The sequence below is a fragment of the Lactuca sativa genome, chromosome 8 (genome assembly GCF_002870075.4).
Source record: "Lactuca sativa cultivar Salinas chromosome 8, Lsat_Salinas_v11, whole genome shotgun sequence".
In the NCBI taxonomy this organism is placed as follows: domain Eukaryota; kingdom Viridiplantae; phylum Streptophyta; class Magnoliopsida; order Asterales; family Asteraceae; genus Lactuca; species Lactuca sativa.
In genome coordinates, this window is record NC_056630.2 from 7,910,016 (window position 1) to 7,922,085 (window position 12,070).

The 12,070-nt window shown below is 36.8% G+C and overlaps 1 long non-coding RNA gene across 2 annotated transcripts; it reads left to right on the forward strand.

Moving 5' to 3' along the window:
- The first annotated feature begins 227 nt into the window (after positions 1 to 227).
- Positions 228 to 2,645, forward strand: LOC111876382 (uncharacterized). 2 transcript variants are annotated; one of them, XR_006185676.2, is made up of 4 exons: positions 228 to 588; positions 670 to 783; positions 892 to 1,006; positions 2,448 to 2,645. It is a non-coding gene; the product is annotated as an uncharacterized LOC111876382 (long non-coding RNA). The 2 variants fall into 2 exon arrangements; XR_002845004.3 differs by having other exon boundaries at positions 237 to 783.
- The last annotated feature ends 9,425 nt before the right edge of the window (positions 2,646 to 12,070 follow it).

Below are 12,070 nucleotides of genomic sequence, written 5' to 3' on the forward strand. Positions count from 1 at the left end.
AACCTTAAAATCTTTCTTCCCCTCACTTTCTTCCCAAATCCGCCCAATTTGGGAGGAAAATTTGGAAGGAATATATGGTTCCAAAATCCTTTCCCTCCCCTTACTTTCCTTCCATGAATAAAATTTGGGAACACGATTTTCCTTCGACAACCCTCAGTTTCCTTCCTATCCTCCCATTTCACATTGTCATCACTTTATTTTACCAATTGTTGCCACAAGACTTTTATGTTCCATCGACTACCTTCCTGATCTGTTTGCTTTCTCCACCACCTCACACACTCAACTACTTCCTTCAGTTTAATTACTTTTACACCCCCCTCGGTCCCCCCTCTCTACACACGAAGGATTTTGTCTCGCTTTTTCTTCTCGAACTCATGAACTTGCTTTGGACGAACCCTCAAAATCGTCAGTTGCGTATGTATTTCTAGGGAAATATCATAAAGGTGCTTCCATGGCGGAGGGTGGTTCGAGTTATTAGATATATGCAACACCTATGACTGTCTTCACACATCTCTTAGTGATATTGATTGCAACCCTTGGCCGGTTTCGCTCATACAATTCCATGAAGGATTTGCTTTTAAATCTCATGTCAAAGCCAAGATATTTAATTTAGGCCTTTATTAATCACCACGTATATATGAATCTTGACTAAATCACTACCTTTTGCAGTTACATCCTCTTCGGATGACACTTGCAGTTATTGAGATTCTAAATTTTCTTAAGAACTTGATCAAAGAAACGTATTTGTCTGTATTTAACAATATCAATTTCAAAATTTAGTAGGTAATGAATAGCTTCGATTGATTTAATGTTTTCCATTTGTTGATTTTTATTTCTTGCTTTGTTTAACTAGGTCAAAAGAAATTAAAGTGGTTACGATCCTTTTTTCAGCTGTTGATCGATGAATAGGGATACCATGTTTTGGAGGAGCACAGTCCGAGTTTGCGTCTTCTGCAGCTGAACGGTTTCTCCAAATCAATCTCAAACAAGGATTCAAACATCAGAGGTTTGTCTTTTCTCTGAACTTCACCTCATAAACTATCAATTGTAATGTTCCAATGGCGGTAGTATGAATGAAGAAGCATCGTATGTTAGCGTTTGTTAATTTTAGTTTTACGTCTATTTAGTTTTGAATTTGTTATCCTCCCTAGAGCAAGATTATCATTTTCGTTCATGAAAGTGGCTGATGTGATTTTTCTTTTCGGGTGTAGGTTTTGTTCCATATGTGGATTTGGCCTTTTTATTTGTTTTTTCTGCTGATTTGCATGTTTTTTTTCCGACATTCACTTATTTTTTCCTTACCAAAATCGATTTTATGATTTATGTTTCATTTCGATTTAGTATGTCATTTCGTTTTTCCGTTTTGCTAGATTAACATTATCAATTACATGTCAAATTAATGGGATAATCCCAAGATTTACATGACTTATTATTCTGTGCAGACCTGTATAGGTCTCCAAGGTATTATGTCTGATTTAGTGATATGAAAAAGGTATTGTCAAAAAATCCTCAAGTACAACAAATGAGATTGGTATTTCATAGTTTCACTGTCCGTGGTCTAAAACTCCCTTCTACGGTTTCCTGTTCCATCTCTCTTCTGCTCAAAACCTAATTAGAGAAATGTTAATGAGGTTTTTCTTTTTCTATATTGAGTTAGAGTTTTGTTTGAATTTGTGAAGTTAAAGGTTTGTAGGAGTCCTTTCTTCATTGTAAAGTAATATTTCAATTAATTCTGAATCTTTTATTTTCATGTTAGGTTCTGCTAGCAGTCATAAACCAACCGTACAACAAAACCAAATTTTGCATAATGAGAAAACCAGAATTAATTTGGTTTTCACTCTTCGCCCCAAAATAGTAACATGGTTTTCACTCTTCGCCCCAAAATTGTTCTAACAATCCTAACTTTCCATTATGCAGAATATTTATTACATGGTTTTCACTCTTCGCCCCAAAATAGTAAATAAAAAATTTGTTTCTCTTGTGTTTTCTCTTTGGTTGCCCGTGTCTTTAAACTGATTTGAATTTACGATGAGGGAGGCTTTGGTTGTGTAATTATATAGGTAAAAGGATATATGAGTAACTTTAACAATCTCATGTTGGGAGTTTAATTCAATATGTTTTAGAAAAGAACGTTCAAAATCATGTAAGTTCCTAAGGAATTCAATTCTTTACTTACTTGCAACCAAATCCAGGATTAAAATTATACAAAAATTCAACTTCCAGCCAAAATCCCACATAATCCATATAATGGAAATGGAATTTTTTAATATGACTTACTTTTATCTATGTAATCTATAATGACAAATCCTTTTATAAAATAATCATTAGTAAAGTATTGGATTAAAAGATGTTTCTTTTTATTTTATCACTTTTTACCTTTGATGGATATTTTGTCGAAATCTATTTCTTTTTATTTTGTCACTTTTTAATGTTTCTTTTTCATTTAGATTAAAAGTCGTGGTCTCTTGGAGCAAAACCTGGAGTAGTGTTGAGCCCTGCAACACCATTAATACCATTAATAACCATAGAGTATATGGTACATTATATACAATCTAGTACATTTTAAGTATATTCTAATGGAATTATTGAACGACATTGTATTTGTTGTTGTTGTTGTTGTTGAATAGTGGTGGATTTGGTGTTAATTATGTCTATAAATCTAGGATTTAGTGGCCAAATCTTTATTGAAAGTCTAGTGAAAAAGATGTCAGATTATAGTTGCATGTGTGTGGAGAAGGTGCTGGTTCATTCTTAGGTTTTTTTTTTTTTTCTTTTTCTTTTTTTTTTTTTTTTTTTAACATGAAAATCCTAATAGTAATGTGGTCTGTAATGACAATTTATATCCACTTTGGAGGGTGTAAACCCAAGGATTGAGGTAGATGGTGGAGAGGGTCCCAATATGCATACAAGGTAATTCAATATATTTGCATGTTTCTTTTATAAAGTATTGTTTTTTTGTCAGTAAATGACCATTTTACTCTTCCATTTTTATAAAATATTGTATGTTTGTCAGTAAATGACTATTTTAACCTTATCTTTGGTACCACCAATGAGCAATTTCAATAATTTTAAAACACTCCATTTTCATGACAAGTTATTGAGGCCCATGCTAATGCGTTTGTTGTTGGGTTTGCTATTTTTTGAGCTAAAGATTATGCTTAAGGTAAGAAATCTTTAGTCAAATTTTTTAATTTTCATTAGAGAAAATTAAAATAACGACTTATCTTATAGTCACTTGAGGAAATGGAAGGAAAAAATATTAGAGGGAAAAATTTTCAAACATGGTTAACTTAACGGTGAAAGCCTCATTTATGTGATTATTTCTATTATGTTGTCCTTTTTGCATTAATAAAAAAGAACACAGTATAGCTTACTAGAATGAGGGTTTTTTTTTACTTAACCTGGACAAAATGGCTTAATGTATTAGGTCATTAGCTCTTTACATATTCGTCCTTAAATTTTCCCAACTTCTCCTAAGTAAAGTTGATGGCAATTATGAAATTTGTTTTATTTCTTGGAATTTTAGTGGAAAATGGTCATTTTATCTTATTTAGATGGTTTACTCAGTATGTAAAAGAATTAGAATTTATGTATAGAACACTTTATCATTTTAGCTATTCAGGCATAGTTAATAAGAAAAAAGAAACAACAGCTAACAAAATGATGTTGTGTATGCTAGAATGGAATCTGGAAGTGAAATAGTGATAATGAAGTACAAAGAACAATGCTTGAGCTTCTCAATGAGCTCGATGAAAGTTCTTTTCTTTTGTGTTTCATTTGTTTTACAACCATCATCATGTATGAGTCTGTAAGTAAGTGATCCATTCTTTTAGTAAATTTGAAATATTATAGGGAATATATTTTCTTTTTATCATGTATGGGTTTGCTACTTCGTTTATCTTTAATTTGGTTTTATTATGTGTTCTTTTCTGTTAATATATTTCTTTCAGTTCATGCAACGTCCCATTTTCACGACTAAAAATTTCATTTTCATTTAAATTAAAACTTTTAAATTATAAAATCATTTTAAGAAAACCGTCTATTCCAAATTACAATTAATGAAAATCAGAGTATAATAATGAACACAAAATCCCCAATGCTGCTGATGAGTGTGTATAGTCCCGCCTTTGACTTCCTGTAGCCACCGATGACACGTGAAACAATAAACAACTTGGTAAGCATAAAGCTTAGTGAGTTTATATGATAAACATACAAGCATGCGTAACACCCCACAACCTCCCGGTTGGAATGTCGAGGCCCAGCCAATACTCGTACTGGAATGCCAACATGCAATGGGTCCAATAAGCCATTGGACTGGACTACCCATGGTTTGTTGGCCTACCGCCTCTACCCAGGCGCTCCTCCCGATCCTCCGTGTTTACGACTTATAGACGGCCTGCACCGGGTAGTCCTGCTACCAGCTAACCTCCATCAGATATGTAACCATAAGTAACCATAGGTGAGATAGCCACCCAAACAAATGATCCTAATCTAGAGCCATACCAAACAAAGAACAAGCAAGAAAGCCCAGTTCAAGAGTTTTCAAGCTATCCAACATGACTACATATAGTCCCTACGGCACTCCACTAGATGATAGCCAACAAGTAGAGGTAGACATCCAGATCTAACATATCACTACAACATAGCAACATCCTATATACCAGGATATAGATCTAACAGATCACTATAACATATCTACATTCTATATACCATGATACAGATCTAACAGATCACTACAACATATTAACATCCTATATACTAGGATATAGATCTAAGATATCACTATAGCATAGCAAGATCCTATATACCAGGATACAGATCTAACAGATCACTACAACATATCAACACCCTATATACCATGATACAAATCTAATAGATCACTACAACAAAACAACATATTAATTACCAACCATCCAAGGAATACAAGACCGTATATACCCAGAGGTGAAATAGACACCCAACACTACATGAAAAAGACCCTTTTACGACGCGCAAACCACGACACTCGTTGATTTATGTTACGCAAAAGAGAGTGACATTAAAAAAGTGTCATCTCTTCAAAAAATTTAACAACAGAGGACACGCATTATTGCGTGCCCTTAAATTAGTGTCTAAACAAAAAAAAAACACGGAGGGCACCTATAATAAAATGCGCGTCGTCTAAGGATGTCGCTTTATAATTTTTAATGGAACGCGCATTCCATCCTTTAATAGTAGGGGGAAATGAAATTCTGAAAAAATTAAAAACCCCTCCTTCCTTTTTTTTCTCCTTTCCCTCTTGCCCAAATTATGGAAGCTCCTTCCTTCCCCCTCCCGACATTGATTGTTGCCTACTTCTTCCCTCACTTACTTCTACCTACTGGAACCACCATATCTCCCACTCGATGTTTAAATTGCTAGAAAAATCCCTAATTATACTCTCAAGTCTAAATATTAGGAATGCAAATCTTGATTCTCGTTTGTTTCAGATTCCCTACAGATAAATCGAAAAACACACAAACGAAGAACTGTAACTTTGCTCCATTAACTTCCCGATCACATCTCGTCATCACCTTTGAAACTTCTGCGTTAGAGACTTAGGTAATACTTTTATTTTTTTGTTTCTTCACATATCTTTTTCTAGTTTTGAATGATTTGGTGGCTCCTATGTAAAAATTTGGACTGTATCCAGCAAAAAAATGGACATTTTGAATAGAAAGCGAATCTGAATCTAGCACTCTCGATATGATTATCAGGATCAAAGGAGTGAGCGTCGTTAGGAAGATCTTCATGGGTTGCTAAGGGCGCTAAACACCGCCCGCTATCTTCCACCAAAGGGGTCGCCAGCCAAGTCTTGCCAGCAGCTTAACGAGAAGAGAGAGAGAGAGAGAGAGAGAGAGAGAGAGAGAGAGAGAGAGAGAGAGAAAGGAGTAAACATGTTTAGGCCTTCATAGTGGTAACTTCAATACCTAAATCGACTTATGTTCATCTGTTTTTTTTTACTTCTTGATTTATTATGTTAATCCATTGTGCATCTCTATTGTTTTTGTTTTTGTTCATATTTCAACGAATTATCAACTCCTATACTCCATTTTTTATATTTATGTGTTTGATTTCTGCAATTTACCTTTGTCTTTCCATGGTGTTTATGTTGGAATAGTGTCTAAGGCTGCAACTATATTAGGCAAGTATTTGACCCGATTGTGCATGGTCCTTTTGGGTTGCTTTCACCATAGCAACTTGATAGGATGCTTTATTAAGAGAGAATAAATATTATTAATAGATTATGAGAATAATATAAAGAATAATAATATTGTTATTTGATTAATATAAGTCATAAATTAATTGGTATTAATTTGGTGACTTAAAGAGATTAATTAAATAAGAGGGTATAAATTGTCAATTGTTTGATAGTTACACTTTAGACTGTAAATCCTTATTGGATAGGGGTTGGATGAATTCTAGAGCTAAGGATAGCTCAAAATCGTCCAAGGCTATCTATGGTAAGGATATGGATTGCTTTAAGAGAATATTATCCAACTAGGGTTTAAGTTGTAACCCTTAAGGAGTCTACAAGTATAAATAGACCCCGTGGCTTAGGGAAATCGGCACCTCATTGAGAATAGAGAACCCCTGGCCGATTTCCTCCTAGCTTCTCTCTCCCGAATCATCTTCTTTGCTATTTGGTGTTTGTAAGCCATTAGAGGAGTGACAATTGTGACTCTAGAGCTCCAAGACAACAAGATCAAACAAGAGATTCAAAGGTATGCTTCTAGACCTGATTTTGTATTGTTCTCATACCTAATTAGTCATTAGAAGTCTTGGATTCAAAGCATGTTTAATTAGAAAGCCTAGATCCAAGCATTAGGGTTTTGCATACGCACATAGGAAAGTTCTTATGGCTAAAACCCATCAGTGGTATCAGAGCCTAGCTTGGTTTCTATTAAATTGTTGCTTGTTTGTTTGAAACTTAACTGCAAAATTCGATTTTTGTGTTTCTGAGTCATGGACTCGGCGAGTTCCATAGTGGACTCGGCGAGTCCCTTGGTGCACTCGGCGACTCCAAGCATCAGGAAAGGCCGGATTCCGGATTTCTTCATGATTATCTTATGGAAACTTACCTTAATCATATTAGATCAACCCTAATCTGATTTTTTTGATATATATGACTATAATCTTGATCTAATTAAAGATATTTATCAACTAATAAAATATTTAATTTTCTTATATAATAATTAATTAATTATTTTGATTAAATTGGTAATTATCTTGCAAGAAATCTTGAATAAATCAAATATAGATAATTAGGAAATTAATTGTTAATTAAAATTATTTGTTATTTGATCCTCCATGTTTTAAATGTTTAAAACTTGTCCTCAAGTTTTGAAATTTATGTTTTTTGATTAAAAGTTTTAATTTAGACAATTTAAATTTCAAACCCTAAGTTTTTAAAAGTTTAAAATACAACCATATACTAATATAATATTACAAGATTAATATATATATATATATATATATATATATATATATATATATATATATATATATATATATATATATATATATATATGTATATGTATGTATAACTAAAATGCTAGTCTTACCGTTAGTAGGCCTCATTCATGAAGCCGATCTATAAGGTGGGTATAAGGTTGCGACCTATAAAATGGCGCTTAATGGGTGTACACTCACACCCACCGCTTGCTTGATCGGTGGAGGGTCGTTAGCCGAACGGGTAGGATAGGGCAACCTCATCCTCTCATTAAAAGTATAATATGAAATACAAAGTAACTACACATTTAAAAAAAAAAATTCCCAATCTTAGTTACTTTAGGAAAAGTGAATTGATGCAATCCCATGAAATTACACTTTGCACCCTTGCTAAGAAGTTAGTGGAGCGTGTGTGGTTTACCAGCACACTAATTGGTTCTAAGCAAAGGTGGCAAAGGGTGATTCATTGTTTATCATAGTTCGATGGAGCGTGTGTGGTTTACCGACACATCGAATAGGTGATCGTTACAATGAAGGCACCATGTGAATTTGCATGGTAATTCACACCCGCTTTGTGATCCTCGGTATCCCAGTCACAAACAAGAGGGGCATATCGAGATTTAAACATGCCATTGAATAGTTTCAATGAATCTCATCCGAATTTAGGAATTCTCAATACATTTAGGACTTATAGTTAGGTTTTTATGGTGGAGAATTAGTGAATCGTCATTCACTTACCTGCATATTATTTGCATGTTGGATTACGACATCCCTTTTCTAATATGTAAATATTGTTGCTGGATCCTAGCCCTAATCTTTCTTATTGGGTGATAATTAGGGATTCATATTCTAATCTATCTTTGTCCTTTCTATTTGTAGATGTCGAACGCAAACAACGCTGCTGCTAGTTCTTTCACATTGATGAGCCTTTGTCAAAAGGTCACTTTCAATGGGACGAACTTTAGCGAATGGATAAGATACATTCGCACCATTGCTCGCTATGAGGATAAGGAATATGTCCTCGATGAGAAGCTCGAGAAAATTAACCCTGAAATCGCTACTCCGGCTGAAATGACCGCTTTTGAAACTCATGAGCGCGATGCAACGAAGGTACATTGCATCATGATAGCCACCATGAACTCCAAATTCCAAAAGTCCTATGAGGACATGTACCCGTACGAGATGCATCAAGACTTATTGGAGAGATACCACCAAAACGTGAGACAAGAGCGTTATGAGATTTTCACTAACATGATTTCCGCTAAGATGGGTCATGGAGAATCTCTTACCGTGCACCTGCAAAAGATGCAAAGGTATGTCGACCGCCTTCGCAAGTTGAATGTTGACTTTGGGGAAGACTTGGCGATCGACATGGTGCTTCACTCTTTGCCTCCGAGCTACAATCAATTTAGGATGACCTACCACATGAACAAAGAGGAGGTCACCCTAAGCAAACTCCAAGGTCTCTTGAGGGTCGCTGAGAGAAACTTCAAAGACAAGTCTGTTGCACCAACTCCCAATTCACCCGCTGCTCCTGTCTTGGCTATTGGTAAAGGGAAGGGAAAGAAGAGGAAGGCTTCATCTAAGAACTATCGCAAGGTTAAAGCCCGAGATGGTGCCTCTTCTAGTGGGACCAAAGTTGATCCTGCTAAGCCCTGCCCTAACCCAAAGGAGGCAGAGTGGCACCACTGCCATAAGATAGGACATTGGAAGAGAAGCTGCCCAGAGTACCTGCAAGCCATTAAGGAAGGAAAGATCAAGCCGTCTTTCGCAGGTAAATACACAATTAAATCTAATGGTTCTAATCATGCTATTTCTTGGGTTCTTGATACCGGTTGTGGTTATCACATTTGTTCTAATGTGCAGGGACTAAGAAGAAGTAGGGATGTGGAGCAAGGAAGGATCAATCTAATCATGGGGAACAAAAGATCGTCGCCTGTGACCAAGATTGGAGTGTATTCTTTAGTGCTTAGGAATAATTTATGTTTAGATTTGAACGATTGTTGCTATTCGCCAGAAATGGTAAGAAACATCATTTCATTTCATGGTTTGTTTAGACAAGGTTTTAGATTTTCTTTTAATAATGAGAATGGTTCTATTTTGGCTTATCTAAATGGTGTCTTTTATTTTGAAGCTATACCATGTAATGGAATTTATGAAACTGTTATGATTGTTGATAACTTAGGAAATGATGTTTTAAACATAAATTCTTCCAATAGTATGGATAGAGCATCCTTGTGGCATTATCGTTTTGGACATGTCAACAAGAAACGCATAGCCCAACTCCAAAAGGATGGAGTATTGGAGTCATTTGACCTTAGGGAAGATGACACGTGCGAGTCTTGTTTGCTTGGAAAGATGACTAAATCACCCTTCACGAGTACGTGTGAAAGGGGTGAGGGTCTATTGGACCTAATACATACCGATGTATGTGGACCATTTAGATCAACCACGAAGGATGGGAACCGCTTCTACGTGACTTTTACCGATGATTATAGTAGATATGTGTATATGTATTTAATCAAGCAAAAGTCAGAAACCTTTGAAAAGTTCAAAGAGTTCAAGAATGAAGTGGAGAATCAATTGGGCAGGAAAATCAAGATGCTTCGATCCGATCGAGGAGGAGAGTACCTAAGTCTTTAATTCCACGATTATCTCAAGGAGTGTGGAATAAGTTTCACAATTGACGCCTCTTAGGAAACCGCAGTTGAATGGTGTGGCAGAAAGGCGTAATCGAACCTTGTTGGACATGGTTCGCTCTATGATGAGTCGTGCTTCACTACCTATCTCTTTTTGGGGGTATGCCTTAGAGACTGCCGCCCATATCCTTAACCAAGTCCCTACTAAGAAGGTTGCCAAAACACCTCACGAGATGTGGACAGGGAAAGCTCCCTCATTGGCACATATCAAGGTTTGGGGTTGCGAGGCTTTCGTAAGAAGATATACTCACGACAAGCTCGAACCTCGTAGTGAGCGATGTATTTTCATCGGCTACCCGCAGAAATCCTTTGGATATCTCTTCTATAGATCGAAGGACAATGTTGTCTTTGTTGCAAGGTGAGGAGTTTTCCGAGAGCGAGAACTCATAGGCCAAGGAGACAGTGGGAGGCAAATCGAGCTTGAAGAGATTCAAGAGTCGATAGATGAAGGAACCTCTACCGCTGGCACTCAACCCGAGGAGGAAACTCCGGTTGAACCGACTGACGAATCCTTACCTCTTAGACGTTCTGATAGAGTTAGAGTTCAACCCCAGTTTTATGGTTTTCATATTACTACCGAAGGGGACACGTATATTAGTGATGGTACACTAATAAATCTTGATGAACCTAATAGCTATAAGGAAGCCATGGCAGGCCCGGAGTCTGCAAAATGGAAAGAGGAAATGGATAGTGAGATCCAATCCATGTATGATAACCAAGTTTGGAATTTGGTTGATAATGTGCCCGGACGTAAGACCATTGGGTGCAAGTGGATCTTCAAGAAGAAGACCGACGTGGATGGAAAAGTACACACATATAAAGCGCGATTGGTTGCGAAGGGCTTTACTCAAACTCCTGGAGTTGACTATGAAGAGACCTTCTCACTAGTTGCGAAGATAAAATCTATTAGAGTGATGCTAGTTATTGTTGCATTTCATGATTATGAGATATGGCAAATGGATGTCAAGACCGCTTTCCTTAACGGAAAGTTGGCTGAGGATGTTTACATGGCTCAACCAGAGGGGTTTGTGGATCCAAAGCATCCGAATAGAGTGTGTCAGCTTGGGAAGTCAATTTATGGACTTAAGCAAGCGTCTCGCAGATGGAATCTTTGCTTCGATGAGAAAGTCAAAGAGTTTGGATTTGTATGAAGCGAAGATGAATCATGTGTATATGTTAAAGCCAGTGGGAGTATAGTTAGCTTCCTCGTTCTATATGTCAATGACATATTACTCATAGGAAACGACATCCCGACTCTGCAGGAAGTTAAGTCCTGGCTCGGGAAGTGCTTCGCTATGAAGGACCTCGGAGAGGCTTCTTACATTTTGGGAATAAGGATAGTAAGAGAAAGAAGTAAGAGACTAATTGGACTTAGTCAGAACACTTACTTAGAGAAGGTACTAAAACGTTTTAGTATGGAAAACTCAAAGAAGGCAGAATTACCGATACAAAGTAATGCCAAGTTGAGTAAGACACAAAGCCCGAGTATCGAAGCTGAAATAGCAGAAATGAGCTGAGTACCATACGCTTCTGCAGTTGGCTCAATCATGTACGCTATGACTTGTACTCGCCCTGATGTAGCCTTTGCTTTGAGCATGGTTAGTAGATATCAAGGGAACCCTAGCAGAGCCCATTGGATTGCGGTGAAGAATATCCTTAAGTACCTTCGGAGGACGAAGGAATGGTTCTTAGTCCTCGGAGGGAGTGATGAATTGAATGTGCGAGGGTATAGTGACGCCAGTTTTCAGACCGACAGGGACAACTACCGTTCGCAGTCGGGCTGGGTCTTTACCCTGAATGGAGGAGCAGTGACTTGGAAAAGTTCCAAGCAGGAAACCGTAGCTGATGCAACGTGCGAATCAGAGTACATTGCAGCGAGCGAAGCGTCGAAGGAGGCAATA